This window comes from Melopsittacus undulatus, chromosome 4 (genome assembly GCF_012275295.1).
Source record: "Melopsittacus undulatus isolate bMelUnd1 chromosome 4, bMelUnd1.mat.Z, whole genome shotgun sequence".
Classification (NCBI taxonomy): Eukaryota; Metazoa; Chordata; class Aves; order Psittaciformes; family Psittaculidae; genus Melopsittacus; species Melopsittacus undulatus.
Genome location: NC_047530.1, coordinates 104,529,986 through 104,556,822, shown reverse-complemented (window position 1 = coordinate 104,556,822; position 26,837 = coordinate 104,529,986).

Below are 26,837 nucleotides of genomic sequence, written 5' to 3'. Positions count from 1 at the left end.
GTCTGGTGCTGTTGCAACACGGTAGGTTCCTGCTCAGCAGTTGAAGCAAATGACACAATATTCATACTTGTGTAGCTGTGCTCTGAAAAAGCCCTTTGGATACGTGGGCAGCCAAAGCAGGTGCAGGTACATGTGGGGCTTGAGTCAACTGCACAATGACATTTTCAGCACTGTCAAGAGCTGAGCCCTCAGCTTCTCCAAAAAACATCCTCAGTACCTAGGGACTGATGAAAATGTGGGCTTGAGCCAGCTTTCAGTGTTGGCAGTGGCTGAACAACAGTTCAAGACACTAAAACTGGGCTTGGGAACTTTAAACACCAAGGATGGGTGACAGTCTAGGCAAATATATCTTCTAAAGAAGGAGAACGAACACCTCTCAGAAGCAATGAGCAGATCACAGAACTCAGTTTTATCCATATGTAAAAGGAGATGATAAACACCACAGGCCTTTAATGGAAAGTTGTCACTGGCCATATGGTGATGTCTGGCTAGGGGGTGATATTGTTCGACCAAGCAAGTGACACTAAAGCAAAGTCAGAGCTTGTTTCAAAGCTCATTCCTCACATTTGACAAGAATTTGTGTTGCCAACTTCATTGTTTCTTCTCTGTATGCCTTCTACTCAGTTACTGGATGGCAGAGTATCTCTAGCTTTAAAATAGCAATATATATATGCTGTAAATTCCCATTTTGAAACATTTAAAGTCGTTAATATTCCCTACACTTGCTAAGAGAAAAAGCTTTTATTTTAATCCCTTTCAGTTTTGAAACACTTTCAGTCCATTAGAGCTACATAAATACAAGGCACAAAACAATAACAGGCTACAAATCAATACATTTGCACATCCAGACCTAAATAAATATGATCCAATTGCTGACTTGAAAACAAGAACAGTCCAAAGTTTCCAGAGTAAAATGCCAGTGGTGGAATAACATACAACTGCGTGAAAGAAACCCTGACCTCTTGTCACACTCAGTACAAGGTATTAGGAAGGTATTTATCAAGAAGGAAGGCTAATCTTCTAGGAAAGTAATGGGACAGTTAAAATTTATGCTGGTGTGAAGTGGGTTCAGCATTACTGTTGACAGCATGCTGATAGCAGAATGTTGTTGTGCAAAGTTGTTAAGTGGAATGAGACACATTCGGTTCAAATATTCAACAGTGATTTCGCATGAAGTAAGCATCAGGCCTAGCAGGAAATTTATAAATAATACACTATAAAATCACAGTCTTCATCTTGGAAATTGATACTAAGCATATAGACATAAACATACTCACTGTAATCACACAATTGGTATCACTGCAAGGGAGCCTCAGAAAGCCTATAGGAAGAGACAAACCAGAAAGAGTGACAATCTCTTCATATTGCCTTGTACAGATCACATATTTCTGCTCTGCAGCTGGTCTTGTGATAAACAACAAAGGATGTGTCAAAAGATCCTACTTTAAAAACTTGGGAAAGAAAATCAGGGAAAGAGAACATTTTGTTCACTTTCAATTTATAAGCAATGAAGCACCAAGTAGTAACTTAAAACCATTGTATACCATGATATTCCTCTTTTGTTTAGAATTATCACTTCCTGATCCTGCCACAAATTAACATTTTATTGCATCAACCATTCATAACAGGCACAAGCATAGGAAGGGATACACACATGAATAAAGGGGAAAAAGCAAAGTAGGCATGAGAGGAATGGCTCCTCTGTACCTCAGGACAAGCAGACATAGCCTGCTCTTACGTGTGCAGTTCAAACTCATGTTTGTCCATTCTTCTGCACAATAAAAATGTTCTGTTAAAGAGAAGATGCTGTCATTTTTCACACTAGTCATAGTCTTTAGGTACATATCATAATAATCAATGGATTTGGATTAAATAATCTATGTATGAAACATGTTTGACCCTCTGTTTCTATGAGAAAGGGACTGTAAGGCCTGGGAACTGTTCCATCACTTCTGGGGTTCAGAGCCCAAAGAGAGTGATCTGAGACATCAGTGCTCTCCTTAGTGCAGCTGCCTCTACTCATGTCTTCTTGCTGTGGAAAAACAAAAACCCACAAAATAACAAATCCCAAAATGAAACAAAACAATTGTGTTTCCCCAAGCTGAAAATGTTGAACTGTGCTATGCATATTTATGCATGCACCTTTGCATCTGATGGGTTCTGGTCCCACTGTTTCCTCCACAAAATATAAATGTTTCCTCTGGGATACCCCCTCAAAAGTGACCTTACTGATTCAGTTAATTTCAGCAAAATAAAGGAAAGCCCCCATCACATTTTAATCTAGACAGTACTCAGAGTATTCCAAAGGGCTCATTAGTGCTAAGGCACACACCTTTGTGTGCTTACCCAGCTGTCTTGAGAGGCAGGAAAATGCTGCTGAATCCATTTTATGGATGAGGACACAAAGGTTCAAACGGTCTAAAAAGGGGATTGAATTGAAGTTAGGAGCCAGCCTTTCAGAAGACAATGTACAGTATTTGCTCCCCACACTGCCTAGTCCCAGAGGCGACTTAATTCAGTCAGCACCTTCATGCTGGACTCATGCTGCACTTCTGCATGCTGGGAGGCTCCCTGGGGTGGAGCAGAAAGGTGCCTGTCTCCCACTTGAAGGGATATCACACCTCAGGGACACATAGAAAAGCACCTCAACTCTGCCCAGGTTCTCATTAGAAAAAGCTACGGGAATGGGGTTGTTGTGCTGTTGCTGCCTCCTTCTAATGCTAATGCTCCTAATGTCTTAAAGATGTTTGTAAAATGCAGGAAGCCCAGAGAGTAGCTCTTGCTTGGCTGAAAGATATTCAGATTCATATGCTGCTATACTATGCCCTTCAGAGGCAAACCACAGGGCTGTTGCCAAAGTCAGGTCATGTTGAATTGCTGTGCTGAAGCTGGTTTGGAAAGCAATGCTGGTTGAGCTACCTGTTGTTTCCTTGCAGCTGGTAACCCCCAAAGAATTCTTCATCTGAGGGTTTCAGACTTCATAGAAACCACATAGAATTTCCATTGATATTATGGAGAACATGTGTACAAGTGTTAATCAGTGTTGGAAGTGTTGCACAAGCTACAGCAAGATTACGACTGCTGTCTTTCTGCCTTCTCCTGCGAGAAATAATTCAGATCTATTCAAGGACAACTGATGCCTTCATTCGTGATTCGTTTTTTGTTTTCCTTTTGCATGACTACACATAAGAGATGGATTTGCTGCAGTGAATCGTGTCTCTGAAAGATTCCCTGAGAGGCTATATCCCACAGAAGGTGCAGTTAAAGCATATTCTAAAATGATAGTCCAGACAAAGAGCTTAGCTCTCATTGGTGTAAACTGTAACCACTTTAGGAAAATGATCTTGTGGCATATAACTCATGCTGGATGACAGCATTTTGAAAAGGATGAGATAAAAGTTAACACTCAGGAAAATCCATTATTAGCAGAGCTTTTTTCAGCTTCCCAGAGAAGTTTGCAGGCATTCTGGACCCTGACCCAGTGACTGTTAGTGAGTAGGTACTACCTTTTATTCTAAGCCTTTTGTCAAAAGCATGATTGATGCCATGACAGCTGTAGGAAGTCCCACTGTGTTTATTGAGGCAGTTCAGGTCAGTGCATAGTGGCAATACTCCAGTTATCTTTGAAGGAACTGTACTGGATGCTCTACAAGTAAAATATACAATACCCCAAAATAGAGTGCATGCAAATACTTGTACAAATATGCTTTTAATAAACCCAGAGGTGTAAGATGTACTAAGATTTGGGCTCTATGTCTATGATCTTTCTCTGTGGAGAATGTGTCCTAGTTCTAGTGAATCACTGTGACCATACTGGGACAATCCCCACTCTGAACAAGGAAGGCCACTGTCTTTCATGGTGGAGCTCATTTTGATTTCAACAAGACAGAGGTGTAGCAGCATGCCCAAACCATCTACACCATTCTGCAGAAAACAACATACTACAGTTCTGAGAAGTTCTCAATATTGTGGGAGGCTGCCCTTTTATTCAGAAGATCTCAAAATCACTATCCCTCCCCTCAGCAACACAGAAGGTTATTAGAACAATTTCCCTTCTGTTCACTTAATGAAACCACTCATCAGGAATAGTTAATCAAAAATCCATCCTTTGAACTCTCAATTTGGAAAAAGAAAAGAATTCCAAGTAGTTTAGCTCCCTCAGGAAATGAGGCGAGATGAAAGGAGTAGAGGCAGGATATGGAAATGCACTGATAAAGGACCTATGGGACAAATGAAGTCATCAGCCCAAACAGAGGAGAAGAATCAGTGAGCAAGCACCAGAGAGAAGATGATTTTGGCTCAGGTTTGAGACAGCTTAAATGCTTCTGATCTTCACAGGTTAGGAATTCCAAGATAGCTGAAAGCCAGATCTTCTTCTAGGCTCCTCTTATCATAGCCACTTCTGAGAATCCAGCTTGTTCTGTTCTCTTCAGCCTGTATTTTGTCCTGGCCTTTGATTTTGTCTGATGTAAGGCTGCATGTTCCATCTGTGAGGATGCAACTGGGCATTGTGCACACTGTTAGAAAGCGGACCAATTTTTCCACAAAAGAAAAGCATGGATATAATAATTTTCAAACAGATTCTGGAAGTGACTCTATTCACAATAATCAAATCAAGCCTAGGAGCTCAGGATTAATGATATGATAACAGACAGACAGTACTTTCTACCCTTGCTAATGGAAGTAAGTAGACAAATAGGTATAAAACTCTATGTAATCTGTAAGAAATTAAATGTTTTTTAAACTCTGTATCTATGAAAGAGAAAAATAATGTAAAGAGAAGCAGAAACAGAAGGTTGTTAATGGGCTTATCTCCACAATACCTGTTGGGAAGATTAAATTTGGCAGTATTCTCCTTAGGAAATTACTTCCTTCCCCTGCCAATAGTTGTCATCCTCAGGTATGGCTTTTCTGATTGAAAAAGTGCTTGCTGGTATTGGCCAATCTGTTGATCAGTAGCTTAGTAGCTCTCCTTAGTAGGTCTCAGCCCTTATCCTCTTGTCCTGCATGGAAGCTGAGGTTCCAAAATTCAGCTATTCATTCTAATTCAAAGCAGCCCCAAATCTCAACCAATTTGCCTATGGATACAGAACGGATCTAAAAAGATGTGACCTTCATCTGTAAAAAGAGCTACCATCTGGAGACCATAAATGTTACAATCCTACCTAGCATAAGCTTCTGCACCAGCATGCAAATTGGAGTCAATTTTGATTGCAAAATGAGGTTCAACAAGTTTTTAGTAAGATCACTGTTAAAATTACGGCTTACAAGACAGAATGTGAGCCTATATCCCCATTTATGCCCTAAAAGAAAATAAAAGCAAAAATAAAAACTAAGGAAAAGTCATTTTATATCATTATTTCTATTTGTTTCTTCTGTTTATGATTTTTTCAGGGTCTGTGCTCAATCCCCTCCATTCTTTGTCACAGTGTGTCACATGTGTCCAGATGTCTTATGTTTCTTACCAGTGCCTCCACCTGAACATCTGAATTAGCACAGATATTCTCCAAGCAACGCTATGTCATCAATAGCCTTAAGAATTTGTTATGCAACCAACTTAGGAAAACACATACCCTCGTTCACATGGAGCTAATAGATTGACATCATGCAGCGAGACCGGGGTCATCGCATGGCATGGTTCAGCAGCAAGCCCTGCCTCAGAAGTCCCTGCTCCCCAGCTGCTTTTGTTCTGCATGTCTCCTCCTGGCCCTTGTGTTTGATATGCCTCACTTGTGCAATCATGACTGCTTGTGGAGCTGAGCTGTAACATGGATTCCTGAAATGAACAGCCTGAGAATAATTGTTAATAATAAACTCTTGTATCAACACAGCTGAGGGGTGATGAACTGCAACAAGATAGGTGGGAACTGGCCAGGGGGGAGAACATATCTTTGGTCAGCTTTGCTGATGAAACCTGTGCCTCCCGGACTGCTGCTCTCACAGCAAGTGTGGTGGTGAAGTAGCATTGACAGGATATTAAGAAGCTGGTTCATGGGAACATTTAAAACCTTTTATTGCTGCTACTGTTGTGAATTTAAATAGCATACCGCTTTCTGCTCCCCTTTCTTATAGTGCCTTTGAGGATGACAGGGAATTCAGTGCCAGATCAGCCTGTGATCACTGCGGTCCAGTGCCTTGTTGTAAACACTGGCCAGCAAGATGCTTCTGAGAAAGTCCTGACAGTCCAAAGCTGCAGTTACAAATGAACTCACCACCTGGGAGGTTTCTTACCAGCTTCAGTGATCTGAAGGTGGGTTGAGGTTATTATGAACATGCTGCTCTTTACAGAAGAACTCATTCCTAGTCTACTGTTTTAGAAGCACTGATAGCAACTAATATAAAAAAATACAAATAATCAGAAAAGCACTAAGCCTGTGGCAGGATAAACTGTGCTGTTTCTTTTAGTGGCAGATTTTGAAGCGCAGGTACAGTCTTACATATTCTCATTCCCATCTTTATGCTTTGAGAGCCGTGCCTGTGGATGTGTTTGCATCCACACCTAACACCAAGTTTTAAAGAGCTGGCATTCCAAGTAGACAAGAAAAAAAGAGAAGAAATGCTCTTATCCTGACTTAACAGATAGAGATATAAAACTGAAAGGAATGAGGGACCTACCTCAGGTCATACAAAGAGTCAGTAGCAGGAATTGAACAAAGATTGTCTGAATCATGCCCAGTCCACTAATATCTTGACCTTTATACCAAGCCATTTACACTTCCATAGGAAAGAGTTATATAGATGGTTGAGGGAAAGCAGTGTACAGGCAATTATGTTTTACCTGCCCTTTCTTTCCTTGTCCCCAGTTACCCCCTGGCCCCACAGCCTGAATCATGAATTCTTGAAGAATTTCCTTCATTCAGGGATTCTATACATAGAAGATAAATAGAAGCTGGAGGGAAAATGCTGCAATGATAGATGGAGGAGGTTTTCTGTGCTCTTAATGTATTTCAACATACTTCTCATCTGAGTTCTTTGCACCTACTCTGAAGAAACAGAGAAAAAGCTTGAATACTTGGCTTTTTCTTCTATGTAACAAAAAAACAACTGCAGATGGTAGGTGTCGGAGAGAGAGCACCCCAGCTCTTTAGAGAATGACTGATAGAGTTATGTTAAAAAATAACAAAAGAAAAACCTTTTACTTTATTTCTTGCCCTGAGAATTTCCAGACATTCCTCAGTAGGTGCAAGAGACCTCAAGAGACATTGGCAATAATGGTTGAGGGAGCTGAGGATTTTGTAAAGCACTGATGGGACTCAGGAGCATAAGTCCCACTGACAGGTATTACATTCCTTAGGTTTACCTGAAATGCCACACCACAATTAACACCTGGAACAGCAGATTTTGTGCATTATCCTTCATGACTGCAGGTGATTTTGGATTAGATTCAGTTTTTTATACACTAAGAGGTTTTTTTACTTGTGCTGGGAACAAAGTTCCACTCTCTCAGCTCTTCAGAGTCCTGGCCTCATGTTTCTAAGTAATTTTGGGCATAGAGTGGCTGTGACTTGAACCACACTCACAACTCCCACTTCCAGACTTCCTCTGTATTCTCTCTCCAAGTGGTACCATGTCTCCAGTGTCTCCTCAAAAGACACTGAACTGAATAACAACATGTTTTAGCCATTACTGCTAGGTGCACTGGATTGTGTTGAATGCTACTCTTTGATTTACAACTTTGCATAACAAAATTCAGGACTAGTTTTAGCCTGCGCAATTTCTTTGTGCTCTACTTTGCTCCTAATGGATGGAAACCAGGAGATGGACAAAGACGATCATAAGTGCTGCTGGTATGAATAGCTTGCTAAAAAGTTTGTATTTGGCACACAAACGCACACATTCCCATGCAAACTGCACTGTCTGCTTCTTATAAAAGTCACATTTTGGAAAAGAGAAGCTGCTTGTAATAGAAGAGTGCCTGCTTATCAGGGTCTTGCCCTTCACATGGGGAGCCAAGGCTCTCTCCTGCCAGCAGTTATCTGTACACTGGAGAAAGCTTTGGACAGCTACAGTTCAGACACTGATCCTGCTAATCCCCCTAATCGCCTACCCTGATGTGCTCCATTTGCCTTTGAAAGGCAGACTTGAACTTTCACAATGCTTCAGAGAGGTGGCTTAGGTTTCCCCAGACACAGTCAAAAGGGGAACATCAAGGTTGCAGCCACAGGGGCTACACAGCCATTGTGCCAACCTAGGAAATGAGCTCCCTGAAGGCCCATGGAGCCTGGTCTTTGCATCAAAACATCACCATCAGTCCCTATGTCAGCTACAGGTTTACATAGGAGCAACATCATTTCATGACAGTGAGCCACCACTGCCACTGGAGTATCTGCTGATGCACTAATCTGGCCTTAACTTTAGTCCCACCAGTTTCAGCAGCAGCTTTTACATGGAGATACACGGCCAGTATGAACCAGGTACAGTGACTATGGTAGTAGAGTGAGAAAAACATTTTTGTTTCTCTTTTGGCCCTCAATTTGCACTGTTAGGCACAAGAATGTATTACTTTGGCACGCAAATGTTCTGAGCTTTCAGTTAAAGAGGGCACTGTCTGTGTGGGAACAGTAAGTGAAAGAATCATTTAATCCAAAGGAAACTTGTAGGTAGCTAAAAGAAGTGGAAAGATGCTGTGTGTGGATGCATGTGTGTCTGAGAAAAGGCACAGTTTTCTTGCTGATAAACTTCAAAATATGATTTACTCTGTGCAGGCAGCAGTCTCAGACATCAAAGCTTCAGACACAGTGCAGTGTCAAAAAACCATGAAGCTTTAAGACTTGACCAAGCATCAACACCAAGCAGAGGCAGAAACTTTTACCCTTGAGACCACTGACTGAATGGATTAGATTAAAAAGCCTCACAACTCTAAAACTGCTGGTAAAATAATAAATGTCTATATGTATGAGAGCTCAAGTACATCTTAGTTACCCTGCTGCAGTATACACAGCAGTATTTAAACTCACTGCACTTTAAATGGAGGACTAAAACCAGCTGTATATGCACTAGTCAATGGAGTAATGATAACAAATGCATCCAACAGAGGAAACACAAGTTTGCTTTTAATCAGAGAAATGAAACAAAGACCAAGATAACAGTGCATTAGGTATTGTCTCTTGTGCTGCAAAGTGAGCTGGCCTAAAGCTATGTAGTAAGGTATATGTTCTAATGACTTTCACAACAGAGATGGTCATTTTATAGATCAATTCTTGACAGTTACACTACGATAGAATTTATAAAGAGAATTACTTGTGTGATTATTGTATTTGTATCTTGGGAGCAAACGTGATCTAGAACAGCTTTGGAAAGTGAAGTGGTTATCTTCAGAAGTGAATCAGTAGCATTGTATACAAATACTTAAAGCAAAAGTGTTGAACATGTCCCTGCCCATGGCAGGGGGGTTGAAACTAGATGATCTTAAGGTCCTTTCGAACTGTAACTATTCTATGATTCTATAGCTCTCCTTCATGAATGCATTTTTAGAGAGCCATTCATGATCCACCCAGAGTTATTGTACCAGATGTGTGATCAGGAATGGATCCAGCAGCTGGGCAGACAGGGAAGGGGTTCTGCTGAGAGTGCTGTGCTAGATCCTGTTAACTAAATTCATTCAGCAAGGAACATACAGATGTAAAAAGGAGGTGGGAAGGAGAGAGGAACCTGGAAGTGTTATCATCTCTCTTTAATATGCTAATAATAAAAGATAGCAGAGCTCCTGAAGTTATTTAAGGGCTTTTGCTTAATTTCAGTGGGAGTTACATACCTCAGTGGCTCACAGTAACCAGTCCAGATACCCACCCAAGCCTTTCACACAGTGTGTGAAAGAGTTGGGAAATGATTAATGTAATGTGGGCATTCCAGTCATACATTCTTCTTGTTGTAGCTGTAGGGTTTCATCCTTAGATTTGCTACCAAGTGAACAATTGAGGAAGACACAAATGGAGAACCTCAGTTTGATGTTTTGCAACACCTTCTACTCCTAATGTTCCTGCTGAAAAGGGAGTGAAATCAGTTTTATCTGGATTCTATGCACTTGTATGAGAAAGTGACTGGACTGCTAATGGGGGACACTGCCTTGCTTTCAACAGCACACACGTAGTTACAAATAGCCAGCACCAGCTGGTGGGCTGCAGCTGAAATGATAGTAGGTATTAATGCTGCTTGCACAGCTTATCTACAGGTCTACTTTGAGAGGGTTTTATTATTTGGACTAGAATTGGGCTTCTAGTATTCTACACAGAAAAGGATTTTCTCCTTTCCACTGAGATTTTACAGGCTGACTTCATGTTAAGGTGCATTGGTTATTCTTTCCCACAGTTTCTTTCTCCTCTCCATGCACCCGTGGATAGCACCCTCTCTCTGTCTACCTTCCATGGCAAACCTGCACACTTCAGAGCCTTTCACCTCCAACCTGCCTGGGACAAATTGCCAAAAAGAAAAAAGGAAAACAACAACAACAATCGATTTCCTACAATACAAAAGCAAACTGAATCTCTTCCTGTTGGCATGTAAGCCCTGCTGCTGACAGAAACAAAATGAAAGGGAGAAGAAAGAGAAGAATGAAGAACCGAGGTAGGAGGCTGGCAGCCTGCAAAACTCCATCTCTTCTGCCACTTATTAACACTAAGACCATTGAAGAGGCACTGCATTGTTATTTTTGTAGTAGGGCAGCAAACCAAGCTTAGTGACATGGAACAAGTTGTCAATAGGCCTACAGATCTGGGTAAGAACATATGTCAGGAGGGGGGTGGAGGCCGAGTTCTTTTCATTAGCAAAAGTTGTTACTAGGCATGGTAGCTTTTGAGAAGGAAAAAACTTATTCCTTTGTCTCTTTTATCATAAAAATATACTAAACCACAAATCCATTCAGCTTTGCAATGAAAGAGTGTTGTTTGTGTCATTTATATTACCCTACTGTGCTCTTACAATTAACAGTTTTATGCTTAAGAACAGCTCTTGGAAAAACATGCTCTTAAGAGCTTGAAAACATTCCCTGCAAAAGCTTCCTTCCTATGCTGCCACCCCAGAATCCCAATCAACAAGTGGATTTTGTATTCAGGCTCCCCTCCACCCGCCCAGTCACTTCTGTGAAATCTTAATTCCTCTTCAGGTTCCAAAAAAGGCTATTGAAAAATAGCTTGAGACACTTTCCTCCCTCGAGGAAATGCCATCAAAGACCCTTAGTGTGTCTGGAGAACAGGAAAGTTAGGGGTGAGAGGTAGGAAAAGCTATTGCCCTTTATGGAGGAATGATGAATGCCAAGAGACAATCAAGAAAAACCTGTCAGGACATACAAACTACACTGAAATATCTTATCTTTGAGGAAGCTGGGGGAAAATATGGCAATCCTAACTCTCTCTCAGGAAAAGAGGAGTTTGCTTGAGCCTGTGAACTATTTGAGTTCACAGATCCTGTACAGCTGAGGAATGATAAGCTGTCAAATGCTCTAGATTAGAGACTAGAGCAGACATATTTTGACCTTCAGCCCACTATTCTGCTACATGCTACAATAAGCATTTCTTTTCTGCCTTCCTTCCTTTTTTCACCCTAGGCCTAAGTTATTTTCATCAGTGAAAGGTGCTGGCCTATCTGAGCATGAGATAGACTAAATCTGGGAGATCTACCATACCCTGAGAAACAGAGGGAGAAGGGCTGGAACCAGCAAGTGATAATCTCTACCCATTTAAGAGATAAGTAATAAGTTTTCCACTGCCATTGTACAGAGTACCTTACAAACACAAATGTTTTGTTCAGTAGAGCAGTGCAGTTCAATGCTGGTTCAGGCTGGGGAGCAGTTTTGGTTCATGACAGCCAGGTACAGTTGGGAGGCAGCTAAGCCTGAAGCTGCACTCCAGATGTGCACCAAGCATGTGCCAGCCAGCAACGGGGATGTGATGGTCTGCACCAACAGCCAGGGCTTTGTCTTTTAACAATGTGCCTGGTGTGGAAGTACAGTCTTGGGGATCAGACTGACTACATCCAAAGTAAAACCTTCGAGCTGTGTACTATGTAGGTGTAGAGGTCTTGGGCCACTTCACCCTGAGTTTTCCCAGTAGATCCTCTCACTGATCTACCTACCCTAAGGATGCCATATTATTATTGTACCTTAGGCCAGAACAAGTATCCTGCGGCAGAAAGGAAGCCTGAAAAATGACTAGAGGACAATGTCATTTCCATGGGGTTTTTTTTCAGGCTACAGGCAGGGCAGCCAGATGCTTCCAGTTCCACTTGAAATGCTGAGGAAACAGCGCATCTTGCTACGGTCTCCTCAGAGATTTGTCCGAGTCTCTGGTCTGCCAGAAATTAATGCAAGAATCTTAAAGTAAGATGAGCTAAAGCAACTGCAATGAAAACGTGGAAGGGGCAAAGGACTGATGTTTTGTGGATCTTTCTTTTGATACTGTCCATCTCTCACAGAGGGTTTCATAATAAATGATTCTTAATTTCCCAGATGTACACTAATTTCCCCTGAGGGGGTCTTTTCAGAGACTCAGATAATACAAGTTCCCGTGTATCTCTGGGTAGCATTTTGCCCTTTTTAGAAAGGACTTTGGACGTACAGCTCTGAGGTTAAAAACTGCATGCAACTGATCAATGTTCATGGTTAAATATAATCAAATAAGACATTTCTCCTCTGATTAATTTCAAGTGCATTGTCAAAGGTGGTATAGATAATATCAAATTTACATTGCAAGGCAAAAGAGGCAGCACAGTGTCTGTACTTTTCAGCTGCCTGGTTTGATGAGAGGGTAAGGATTGTTCCACTCTCAGCAGGGAGGAGCACGTTTGACATAACTACAAAAAAAAGAAGGTGGTATTCTTCATGGTTCACCAACAGGGGACAGCCTTTCTCATATTTGTCAGATTAACATATTCTCGGATGGCATTTCCCAGAGGGAATGAAGTGTCCTCAAGTTGTTTTTTCAAGCTCCTGTGCACTGTCTGAACAGATAGTTATGAAATTGCATTGCTAATGCTTACATTGGAGAGGCTTTTTATTATATGCTACAGTGAAAACATTCAAGACATAAACTACACGTACTTCACTGTCTCTAAAGGTACAGAACGGCTTGCTCTGTCCTAAGCAGAATGCCATACTGTTAAATGATGGGGCAGCAACCAGAGCATATTTCATGTGATGGAAGAGCCAAATTTCATTGTGAAAGCACATGCCAGCTCACCTCAGTCACACTGGTTATGGTGCACTTTACTTACAGCACATCAGCAATATATCTGCTCTGTCTCTTCTAGAAATTTTCAAATTACCAACTCTGTCTCTCTCTGAGCCTTTCTTCACCATCTCCTTCCATCCTCTCCTGCCAAATGTCACTTCCCAGACTTTTGCCAAGTATTGTAGTTCTGTATCCAGAGAAGTGGAAACATTTTAGTCTATTCAAAACCATCCTCTCTTCCTCTGCTGTTTGCCCCCTTTCCTCTCATCTTATTGGCATTTATGAAGGTGGGAAAAGACAAAGGCGGTGATGTTAAAACATGTACTTGGGTGCATGGGGTTTAACAGCTTTAATCTATCCCAAACTCAGAAGCTAATAGGGTTACAGAGGTATGCTACTTGCTAGATCAAGCTACCCAAGGACAATTTCACCTTTCTCCCTTCCTCCAGCCACATAGATACGCCCAAAGTTATTGTTTGTCACTCCTGGGTAACATAGCTCTTTCATTAGATCCATCAGTTTTCTATTTCTAAAGTCACAGTTTGTTCTGTCCGGGAGCTGCTTAAGGACTGGAGGTGAATTCAAAGGGGCAAGGCTTATTGCTTTGCTTTAGTATATATTTTTATGCTACTTATATGTCAGCAACAGTTGTTGCTTTGACTGATTAGACAGTCTCTAAGTACATGATTAAATATGAATATCATGGGATATTTCTTCAAACTTAATCTCTCTCAGTCCTCAAGGCGTTATCAGTAGAGAGCTGCTAATGCAGAAAATGTTGCTGCTATCATCCAGACAGCAATCTGAGTTATCCCATGTAAAATTTGATGGATATACTTTATACCAATAGGGAGGGAGGTGGGCAGAAGGCAGGGTTTCCAAAGAGCAGCTTTGAAACTCCATGCATCAGAGTTGTCAACTAACTGTGTATCAGATTTACTAACAAGCCTTACTGGGGCAGAGATTCTAATTTATTACTGTCTTACACTGGAAGGGATGCTTCAAATACATGGACTAGGCTATTTTAGGTAAGACTTGCAAATTAATCTCCCTCTTGTTTCATTCCCTGGATCTTTACAGTGAAAGCACCTGCAATTACTGTAGCTGACAGAAGGCTGCCAGCTTCACATCTGCGTATGGAGAACAGCATAACACCTATGGCAAGGCAAAAAAACAACATGTAAGGTAACGTCCTGCTCCTGTAGTTCGAACTTATCTTGATTTCATAATGAAAAACACCCTGTATTTTAAAGAACAAGTTTTCACATCCATGATAAAAGCTTTTCATGTCACTTTCTTTGCCTAAAGACTTCTTACAGTAGGGCCAAAAAAGGTTACCCGTATCTTTCTCTTGCCAAGAGTTTTGTCCTGTCTATAAAGAGCTGGTTTCATTCCTCTTCACTGACTCTCCTTAAACAAAAAGGTGGGTTTCACCAATGTGCATTTAGGGTTTTGCAGACACTTGTTTCCTTTCAGCCCCTAAACCCATACACCAGGAACACGTACCTATTCCTCACCGATGGAGAACAGAAAAGATGGCCTCAAACACCCAGAATGCCTTAAAGTCATCCTTGACTTCTTCCCCCGAGTGCATTAGATGAGGTTTAGGCTCTGAGCACAGCACAAGTGCCAGCTCTCCTGCTCCTTCTCACTGCATTTTGTCAGCAGAGCTCAGTGTTTGATCTGTTGTTGAGTGATTGAAGACGGAAACAGTGTGGTCACCCTCGTGTTATTTAATGCTGTTTTTTCCTCAGTTTAGCAATTAGCACAGTCACTGAGCTGTTTTACAGCAGGTGTTGCTATGCTGAATGTTCTACAGCTGCACAGGATCAAAGAGTCACAGAGGGAGCCCAGTGAGTAGATCTGCCACATGTTCCTTTAGCTTGGCTTTGGTTGATGTTAATAGTTCTGACTGTGGTCATTAACTCTCTTTCTCTCTAAGATTTTTATTTCTTGCAACATGTCTGGGAGCTTTGTTCCAGACTAGCAAGCCATGACAGTGAACCAGGGAAGATGAGACTGATGGAATATAGCCAGCACTGTGGCATTGTCTTGCAGAAGTATTATACCCAAGAAAGGAAAGATCTCAGTGTTTCAGTTATCATCACCACTAGTGTACTTAAGAGCCCTTAAGTATGTGTTACTTGTTTTCAAATATGACTACATAGCTAGTGAGCCTTAAGAACTTAGGTTTTACAGATATATCCTAGTGGAGCACGAACAGAATGGACCCAATAAGGAGAAAACAAGTCAAAACTGAGAATCAGCTGAGAAAAGCAGCACAAACTTCCTCCCCAAAATATTATAGCCATACTTGTTCTCACATTTTCTCAAGTTTAAAGCTTCTTCCTGCAATAAATGCTTTGCATCAATAGCTCTGTCTCAAATTGCTAACAGCCATAAACATAACATCTCAATAGATTTGGCCAAGGGCTTTCCAGAGCTTTATGAAGAGGTCCTGCTGCTCATCTCTCTACTGTCCTGTAACTAGGGCTCCCAAACATAGCACCCTTTGCAGGCTATGGCAAAAGGCAGAGGGGAGAAGAATGCAGATCTGAGGGTGGAAAAAGGGAACGGAGAGGAAAACCATGTTTACAGTTATGAAAATGACAAGGAAAGTAGGAGAGGGATAGTTAAAGAGCACGAGCACATGGGAAGGATAAAGAAAACACATTAAAGTTGCATAAGATAATATACAGCAGATAGTATGTGAGTACAGCCACAAGCTACAGTTTCAATGGTTTTATTCTGTCAATATAAAAATGAATATGCATTCTACTAATTTCAATAACACTACTAAGACTTTACAGAATTCTTGGCTTTCCCCAGTTAACCCTATAAGGCAATATGCATTCCAACAGCAGCTTCAAATGTGTGGCTTTTCCACCCTATTAAAATCTATTAAGCTTCTAAAGGTCATGAAACTGTAAACATGACAAGCTGATTATCATTCATTTTATCTTTCTCTACTCAATGTCTTCATAAAAGTCTATAGCCACTATTTCTTTACTCCTGTGTGCTGCACTGGACACGATAGGCTTTGGTCTCTTCCTGCAAGGTCTGATTTACTTTTAAGTACACTCTATTTTCCTATACACTATAAGATTGGGAAGACTGGTGTCTATGGCTGGGACTCAAAGATGGAAGGTATCTCCTTGCCATCTGTAGTCTTGTGCAGCTCATGAGACCTCTCTTTGAGAAACTGCACTCCATTTCTTTAAACATAAACAATAATGCAGATGAAAAAGGTTGAAGGCTTTCTGGGAATGGTGTGAAATTCTCCTAGTAATTAGGTTGAATATAAATCAGAAATTTTAAAGATAAATGTTCTTAGTTTTAGAAAAGCAATTCTTGCTATTGTTACATACCTCTATTTCACCTGCAGATCATGTTAACAGTGACACCCAGCCCTGGCATAACTTGTCACAGAGGATATGGATCCTATCCTTTTTCTTACTATAAGGACAAATGTTTGCTCTGTGTGGCAGACCTAAAAAAAATTGAATTATTTTTCTCTCTGCTGAGATAGATAAACTCCATAGATAAACTTGAGCATGATCAACAGATATCTCCTTTAGAAGATCGACACAGAACTTGAAAAATGATGCACACATTCCCTTGCAGGAACATTTTCTCTGCAAAGCAGTGACATAGAACAGGAAACAAACAATCTATACTTCTTGCCCATTCCATCATTTTATCCTGTGCTTTACACCTTTATCAAGGCAATCATAAGATGAAGGCTTGAGACAAAGTAAAAGCATGGTATATTGCCAAATAGTTTCTAATAGTATTTTGGCATCTGCATTGTTCATTATTCTTTAGGAGAATCTTTGTTCCTTGGCAACTAGATGTTGAGTGTTACTTCCATGCTGTGCAGGGAATTGAGACCTCTGTACATAACCTCTTCTTACTTCCACTGTACTACAGCAGCTCAGGGAAAGGTGCTTCTTATTTAGCAGAACACAGGAATAAGATAGAAAGTGGGCAAAGTCCTGCTGTGCTACCTGTGAGCCAGGAAAGCCTCTCAGAGCCACACAGCCTGGGCAGGTTCTGCTCCTGAAAAGATCAGCTGTGGCAGGAACTAGCCTGGGTGCTTGTCCACAGTCCCCATCCTCCATCAAAAAGGAGGTGGCCAAGAAGTTACATGGGAAACATCACTGCAGCTGGTCAAGTTCCAGCACCTCCTTCTGGCCTGGAATAGAGCAGAACTTACACCTCACACTACTAAATGAAGGAAGGGGAGGTAATGAGTGAAATTTAAAAAGCAAGACATGCAAGAGACTTCACAAAATCCCCTCAAGACTATGTCAGTGGACAAAAGGATAAACACTAAAAACAAAGAGGAAGGGAGAGAGAAACCCAATAATTCATTGTGTCTAAAAGATGTATTCCATCTTCTTATTCAGTGCCCATTTTCGTTTCTCCCCAGCCTTCTAATGACTTTGCAGATGGACCATCCACTGTGCAAGCAACTATGTGTACAGCTAGAGTTCCTTTGAAATGTTCTTTGAATCTTTTTCACATTGGCTTAGTTTCTTGTCTGTATTATGCTAGCCCCACTTCAATCTTAAACGGCTGTGGAAAAGGCTGCTCAGCATTTAGACACAGAATCCTATTTAAATTGAGTTTAATACTGGATGCTGAGCACTGTTTAAATACTTCTCGTGTCCCTCTGCTCTTTGAAGCAAGAGCTAACATGAGGGGGTTTTTTTTTGGTTTTAAACTCAGCCTGTTAATAAGACACCTAACAGATGAGGCATGGGATGTGGTACTTACACTCTCTGGATATAGCTGTAATTAGGCACTGCTCTGCTTAGCACTGAGACTTCCCCAAAATCTCATCTAGGTAGTGAAATACTCCATCCTAAACATGGAACCCCATGAATCATATACTATAGGAGCCCTGAGTTCTGGGCAGGCAATGTCCTCCTCTTCTTCAGCCAGTATGTAGCTCTGCAGAGGTGCACATCCATTAAAGTGGCTCCCAAGAGGAGCTGGAGCACTCTCAACAGCCAGCTCTGGTGCTACCTGGAGTCATTCCCACCTGGATGATTTTCAGATGGAGCACCCTCAAGAACCAGCTTATCTGCAGCCTCTTACCTGGGTGGCTGATGAGAGGGAAATCAGGCACTTGAGACATAGGAAAGTATGAAGAGAGTGTGTGGGACTCACTGAGCTGCCAGGAGAGGCATTGATGGAATCAGCCCTGCAAGAGCTTTTGAAGTAATTTGTTCTCTGACAGGGTACGTATACTCTGAAACGACCATGGCCTAAGTGACTAAATTAGATCAACTAATCCAAAGATTTGAGAGCATGTTGTTATTATGGTTTATGTGACTTTTTCTGAATTTCATACCCTTGAATTTTTCTGATGAGAAACCATGGGTACTACCTCTGGCAAAGCTGCATTGTGGAGAAGGGATGGAGAAGGGTGATGCAGCAATACCACAGCAACCTGCACACTTAAAACCATCTCATCGAGGTGTTGGAACACCACCAAAACTCTGAGTTAAAAACCTCTCTCTTGTATTTTGTTTGCTCATGATTTCCTCTCACTGTGCCTTATTTCAATTCAGATTGTAAATCCTTCTGAACATAAACTATATCTTCATTTGTTTCTAACACTCACTGGGTGCCCAGCACTAATGATCACCACAGGCATTAACAACTCAGAGGATTCTGACTTCTGGCTGTATTTAAAAGAGCCTCAAACATCTCAAAGTATGGAAGTTCATAGTTGGGGCATTCAAAATATTAATTAACATGAACCCCACCGCTAACTCCCAACTCCCCACCTTTCTTCCATTCACACTTACTTTGTAAGGTGGGCTTTTTTCTTCTAATCAGTTACTTTGGTTGTGTAGGAAAGCTGTAGCAATACACTAAGGATATATTCCAGGCAGAAGAGCCACTGTAGTTGTACCAATTACTTGCGCACCACAGAGCTTTCCTTTTCTAATTGACTTCGTATATACATGTCTTCAGTGCTAAGCACACAGCTTCATCACCACACTAAGCTTTGTTCTGTTTAGAAAGCAAGTGCAATCATCTCCTGATCTAGGCCTGGGAAGTTTATTTATGCAGACATACTGAGTTCTATATCCAATGACATTTGTATAATTGATGGACCATGTAGAGGGAGCATTAGAGTTGTTGGAACTCCACGTAGTGGCTAGGGCATGAGCTCCTCCCTGTCTCACCCACTATTTGCAGTACTCCCAAACTCAACCTGTTACCCCCAGTTCTCCCTCCTCTGTGACTGAAAAGCCTCAGGAATTGCCCCAGTACCGCTCTCTTATTCTGTTCTATATGGACAAAGTCTGAACAGGGAAGGAAAGCTTGCAGAGCCCCCTTGTTTTGTGAATTTGGAGTATATGGCACCTATTTTCCTTTGGTCTGCATCTGGCCATAAAGAAAATCAGGGTTGGCAGAACTCTACTATAAGATTTAAAGTAAGTCACTAAGAAAACAAACCTATTTGTAACGGAAATATGAGAATTAAAGTACCTCACTGATAGACAAAATAAGCCTGTTTGTAATGGAGATAAAAGCTATTTTTATTGCTGTGGTGCTGAGTAAACATATATTTTTTTCAGTCAATAATAAAGTCACCAAAAAAAAAACCTTCCTTTTCCATTGTCCAGAAACTATTTCTGAATTCAGGTCAAATTTCCTAATGGTTCCATCTGAGAAAAAAGTATTGAGCCAGAACTCTCAGAAGGGATGGGAGATGGTTTTGTTACCTTTTACCCAACAGTTTAATGCGGGCCCACTCAATTAATTTTTACTGAGGTCCACTTCCTCTCAGCAGAAAGCAATATGCCATCTCCTACCCTGCCAGGGTTTTGTATTCAGCCAAGACGGACTGTTGCTGCTTGCTGTTGCCTCATTTCTCTGCTTTCCCACCTAGCAAGACATTAGAGAATCATGGAATGAATAGGGTTGGAAAGGACCTTAAGATCACCTAGTTCCAACCCCCCCTGCAACAAGAAATTTGGGATCATTTCCTTGAACTGCATACAGGGAACTGTGTGAAAACATGCACAGGAATCTGATCCAGCCCATTCTGCATGTTCCTGTTTTAACAGCTTGTACATCCCTCCTCGGACATGAGGTAGTTTCTCCTCTGACACCATTAAAGCAAATGTTAATTGGACCAAGACCTGCAAGGCAGCTCCACATCCCAGCTGAAAATCCCAACCATTGCAGAGGTCCACATGCTCTCCCTTCTTTCCTCACTCTTCCTAGGGGTGCTGAAGTTTTACACACAAGGGTGATAGGCTCAGCACATGGCATCTGGTGACTGCTTCTCCTGGGAGGAGACCTACTGAGTGAAAGGAAGATGGTACCTAAATCCCTCCTGCCTTTAACTAATCAGCCATCAGCTGCTTTCTGATCAGTATTTAAACAATTAAAGTTTTGGATTATATTCCATAGAACTAAATAAATTACTGCATTTTATACATAATGATTATTTCTCACACCATTTGGTTCGTTACATCAATTTTGATGTTTCCTGCCTAAAATAGCCCTACATTGCTCTCATCTTGACTTTTCACTGCACTATTATTTATGCAGGGCTAAATACATTACACAGATGCTTCTAACAGCAATTTTCAACACTTTGTGTCTAGATTTTGGAAGTATTCCTGATAAATTAGCCTTACCTTTGAATTTTCTGGATTTACTGATAGCTGGAAGCTTTTAAAAAGTCCCCACATAAATTCTGAGAATGGTTTTAAAGTAACCTTGGTAGAGGGAAGAACATATTCTAAAGAGGAATGCTAGGACAAGTTGCAAGGATACTCGGGAACTGAGATAGATAGTCTGTTTTACTTCATTTTTTCAGTCTTCATGAGCTACCTGGGATTCCCCCCACCATCTCTTCAGTTCCATAATGACCATGTTTGCTTGTAAATATAAGGTATTAGTAGGTAATAACTCAAGAAAAGCTTGAAATAATAATAATAATGGAAAAGTCTCCTACCCAAATCCACTCACCTGCACTGGCCAAACTCATAATCAGTTTTGCTCTCCCCTTTTAGGTGCAATTTTCCATACAGTCTCTTTACTTGAAACATTTCTTCAGCCTTTGATCAAATGCCTTTAAAAGGGGGGAGGCTGAGAGTTGAGACAGACAGTGAGCTCTCAAGGATGCTAACGTTGGCTTTGCAGGTTCGAACATTGTCATTGTCAGACTATTAACCAAAGACATTTCTGGAGAGCCTAATTGGCCATCTGAGGCTGGGCTGAACATCAGCCACACAACTAAACTCTTTGTGTCCATTAGCCTGAAGCTGTGAATGAAGATTACACTGGGCAAAACATGGACCTCAGAAAGGGGAGGGAGAAGTCTCACTTTCCTCTGAAGGGTAAAGGGCAGGTTGCAGGAGTTCACCTAGGATATTGTATTGCCTATGGTTATGAGATGGAAGGCCCTTTTTTTAAAGACAAATGTGTAATAGTTGGAATTGAGCTTGCAGAACCTGCCTGGGGAACAAACTCACCTTTTATTAAAACAAAAGAAAACTTGCCAGAGCTGCTAGGCTCAACACAGCTTGATTAAAGACATTGGGGAATTTACCAATCAAGGAAAGGGCAGAGCATGATAAAAATAAGAAGTGCTAGATCAGTTAAAAGTAGCTAGAGAAAACCCCTAGGCTCTGCAGCTGGTCATTACTGATGCAAGAGATAGACTGCCTCATGGAGAAGGGATATAATGGGAGATAGCAACACATTAATCTGCAGCGTTCAGCATTAGACCTGACTAATCACATGCAGCACTGGCAGCTGTAGACAACAGACCACCTTCTTAGAGTATTGATATAGATCCTTGTTTGTCATGATACTACATATATTACCATGTTTGTGTGCTTTAAGCAATGCAGCTCACTACTACCCTCCCGTGCTAAAGAAGTTTGGTGTGAAAAGTAACTCAAGACTGTGTCTACACTAAGTGTAAATTGAGCCTACTGCAGTGAGCTGCACTAATCGAAACAATCGCTTAGTACTTTGGTGGCAGGTTATCACTAGCCCCGCTGGGCAGTCAGCCCTGCTGGAAATCATTATCACTGGAGAGGCTTCTGCTAAAAAGAAATCTCTTCTAAGGGCACTTTAGTAAAACAATGTTAATTGCTGATTCTGTTCCCTGCCTCCCACAAGACAGCAGGACAGTGATGGTAAAAGGAGGAAGTGCAAGTGTGGTCCCTGAGTCAGGTAAGCAACAGGTATGCATTTACCTAGACACAGACAAAGGGATAAAATCATAGCACTCTCAGTCCTTTTCATGCTCTCATCAGTAGCATGTAACCCAGTGGTTAAGGAATTCAAGGTTTCACCATGCAGAATCCATTTCTGCCTTATTGAAGAATTACCCGAGTCACATTCAGGCTATAAACTAACACTGATTAATAACAGGACTTTAAGGCACATGGCCATACATCTGGTCAGACCACAGGATTTCGCCAGGATGCTGTACTTGTTATATGAAAGAGAAGGAACTGAGGCCACCAGGGTCTCATACAACTCAGTTGCTTTGTCCATGCCTTTCATGAAGGCAGAGCTATGCAATCTCCATAGATGCATTTTTAGGCCTAATCTCCTCTGCCAGAAAGGATATGCAGTGAACTCAGTGTAGCCTGCCTCCTAGTCACAACCAAGAGTCTCTGTATCTGTGCAAGAAAGCAATTTTGTATTTGTCAGTGTAACAATACAAATGAATGGCAAAGAAATCTTTTTTGCCCTGCTGCATCTCCCAGCTCAGTACAACATTTTTCTCCCCCATTCATCTCTCCTACTGTCTGCCCTAAGAAGTGTCAGAAGATGTCAGATTCCAATGTCTAAATTAAATGTAGTAATCTGATCAGGATGAAATGCCAAATGAGTCACCTCCTTCCACATCAGCCTCTATGTCACCTGCCCTTTGCTCTGCCTCTTGGCTTTCAGAGTTTACTGCTCAGCACAGTGTCCACGATAATATAAAATAGACCTGATAAAGAAGGGGCTAATGGATAAAAACTTCATGAGAGCTTTAGGGTAGAAGGCTTTGCAGTGTAAGCAGACATAAGTGATGACATTTGTGGGGAACCTGCCTTATACTCTTCCTTTTTAATGGGATGAGTAAAGTGAAGTTGATAGAATAATTCTGAGTTTTTCACCTTTTCTCTTCTAAATGGCACATCAGTGAGACTCTGACAGTGTTTCTCACTATTAAACCTGACAGAGAAATACATGTTCCCTGATTCCAGAAGGCAAAAAGAATGTAAAAAGCAGTATGAATCTGAACCAGATGACCAGGTGGGGACCTGAACACAGAATGATGTGGGATCAGTAGCTTTTAATAAACTTCCTGAATCTGGCACCAGTTCTTGGTCCTGAACATCAAAGAAGAAACTAATTTGAGATCTGGATTAAAAAAAAAGAGAGAAAACATGACTATTTTTTCTGCAACATCTTTGACTTCACAAAAGTATATGAAATGCCATCAAGCGAATCAAGATATTTGAATTATTCTTTACTTTTCCCTGTCTCTGAGGCCAGAGCTAAGTTCCCATATGGGCAAGATAACTTTTCATAACCACTCATCTGTGGTATAAGCTAAGTGATGAATCAGATCATTTAAGAGCGCTGTGCCTTAAGTTGAAGATGCTCAGAACACTCAGCTCTGGTGCTAACTGAAACAGAAGGGAACACTTCAGAAAAACTGCCTGCCACCTGCAATTCCTTCTGATCAGCCAGCCAAAATAAATAAATCTGCAATAAAAGTTAAGAAAACTTTAAAAAAGACCCCATTCTCCTACACACCTTCTTTTTCTCTTTGGTTATGTACCATATTAAGTTCAGTGTAACTCACTGCTTAAGCATTGTGATGTAGGACACCTTATTAAGACACCACTGTACTACCACTACGACCATAAAAAGCAGATGAAGCCTTTTCTCTTTTTAAAGGTTCTTCTTCTAAACCAAGATGTCTCCAAAATAAAATCAAATAAACAAGTAAAAATAAAATAACCAAATAAAATAAAATAAAAATAACAAAAATAACCTCATGAGTCACCCGACCTTAAATGCTGGGCTTTCCGGCTTCACATACCTGCTCCCCATGCAACCACAAGTTCTCAAGTCCCTCCCATGGAAATCAGCTTTTACTAGGAATAACTATTTGCTGCTATCAAGGCTAAGGAAAAAGGCAAAACAAGAGAAGCTTGGTGAAAGAAAAGACCAGTTCAGTGGAAAAAATGGACCATGCTAGGGAAAGATGAGCCTTTCACACCACATACAGGAGTTTGCCTTCTCCCTATATCTAGCTAGCTTCCTAAGGGTTAAGCCATCGTTGATAGCAGGAAGGGTAAAACTGTCCTAAATGACTTCAGAAACCTGCTTGCCTATTAGTAATTCCCTAGTGACAATGTAAAGAAAATCAAACACCAGACCTCACATTCTGAGCAAGCTTAGTTATGCATATTTAATAAAAGGAAACATACTATAGGATAAAAATGGGTGTCCATGGAAACTGCATATCTATGTTTAAAAAACCCCCAACAAACACCCCACATTAAATTTATGTATGACTTTCATATACACTCTCCCCCTACCAGTTTTGGTGGTATGTATGACTGTCAGAGATGTTCACTGCCTGACTGTTATTTTCACATCCCCGGGATGATCTCAGCCTTGCACATCTCTGAGATCTGTCATGTTTTGTACACAGCTCGGGCTGCACATAGGCTTTTCTGCACAAGGCAAACATGGGCTGCAACAAAGCACTGAGGAGGATGGCTTGCCCCTAGGATTTAGAGCTCTTCAGTAATTATTTTAAGGGGTTAGATGAGGGGAAACAAAAACAAAACGGCATGGGCAAGCCAGAAGCATTCTGTGCTCTGCAAAGAGGGGAGTGGAAGCTGTGCTCCCAGCTCTCACTGCTTCCTGTCCTCACACACTACAGGTACAGGAGACAGACAAGAAATACGGGTATATGTCCCCCTATGGGGACATGGGATCACTTATAGGTGATTTCCCAAGGCTACCTCGGGGCCATGGTGCTGCGACAGTTCAAAGCTACAATCAGCAGCTGTCCTAATGCTTTATATGGGGTAGCTGAACCACAGCTCTGATAGCTGGGGTTCAAGCTCAGGACAGAGTGTTGAGCGCAGTGGGGGGGATCAACAAACACTGAATCGTCTTGTGGTTCTCTCGGCTCCAGCCACCAGAGCAGTGCCCAGCATCAAGAAGTGCTCAATAAAGCCTCTTTGTTTGCAGCACCAGCTGCTAGGCGCTGTGAAGAGCGTTGAAGTAAGCAGTGGTTTACAAGAGATGCATGTGCAGAGACAGGCAGCAAAAAAGCTCTGTTACAATTAGCACAGGATGTACAACCAAATTTTTATCAAAATGAAAGCAATAGATGGCTTCCTCAACATTATACCTTTAGCAAACAGGCAAATATATCAACTCCACCAACTGGCTCTGATGCAGCTCTGAGAAACGGAGATGTATGCAGTGGGCCATACATATACTGAGGGATACATGAAGGCACCACCTAATTGCTGGACACAACAAAGGTCACAATGGAAAGTTCGACCTCCTCCAATCTGTTTCCATATGGAGTCCAATTGTATAAATTGCCTTTGCACTCAGCAACTTTGGGGATCAGGATCCTACTAAAGAAAAGTGCCAGAATTGTGAGCTATTGCCTTACTACCATTGTTTCTAATAGCATCACCATTTTCTCCTCTTCAGTAACTAGGCAATTAAATTCAGTCCCCACTGTATCTTTTTTACTAGCAATGAAGAACTTCCACAGTGGGATCAGACATTTAAACAAAGAGCAGCAGTTTCCCACCTCACTCCGCAGAACACCGACAAACCCAATCCCTACCCTCCTCCTCCTCTCCACGTCTGCACGCGTTTGTTCAGTAACTGCTGCCTTTCATTTAACTTGCTTCTTAGGGAAAGATGTCCCAAAGGTTTAGTTGGCCAATTACTAGACAAACAAAACCACACACAGCTAAGCTAATGCAAATAGATTCTCTGCTCCTTCATCCAGTAAGCTTGCTTCAGGCTTTACTATGCATTCATAAGCAAATTCTGTTTCCTCCCTTCTTCCCTCCTGTGTTACTCTTGAACTAGAGAGAAGCTTTTATCCTGTTCCCTTGTTGTCATACTGAGCATCCATAAATTCATTCCACTGCTTGAATCTCCTTGAATCTCTCGAAATTATGCACCTGCAAAATCTGCACAGTGAAGGCCCCACTCCTGCAGATACAGTCATTTATAAACAGACCTACAATCCCATGCACCAATGCAGAGGCTACCTAGCATTGTCCACATCATCATGTTGTAGTGCTCCTGTTCATGCAGTTCAGATCTCTGACTTCCCAAACAGTTGTTCAGCAGTATCCTGAGGATTCTGGAAAGTGCTTTGGCTGGTATGCCCCCAGTAGGGAAGGAAAAGAACAAGTCACAATCTCTGTATGTGAAATCTACATGTTCCATACTCTAAGACTCCCATGCCTGACACCCATCATCATATATCTCTGACAAAGCTGATTAAGAAGGCCCGCAGGCTTGCACAATCAAAGCACACACTATGAGTTGTATTTGTCTTCATGTTACTCCATGGACAAGCAGGACACATACTCATCTCATTTTTAACAGGATGATTCCACCACACTA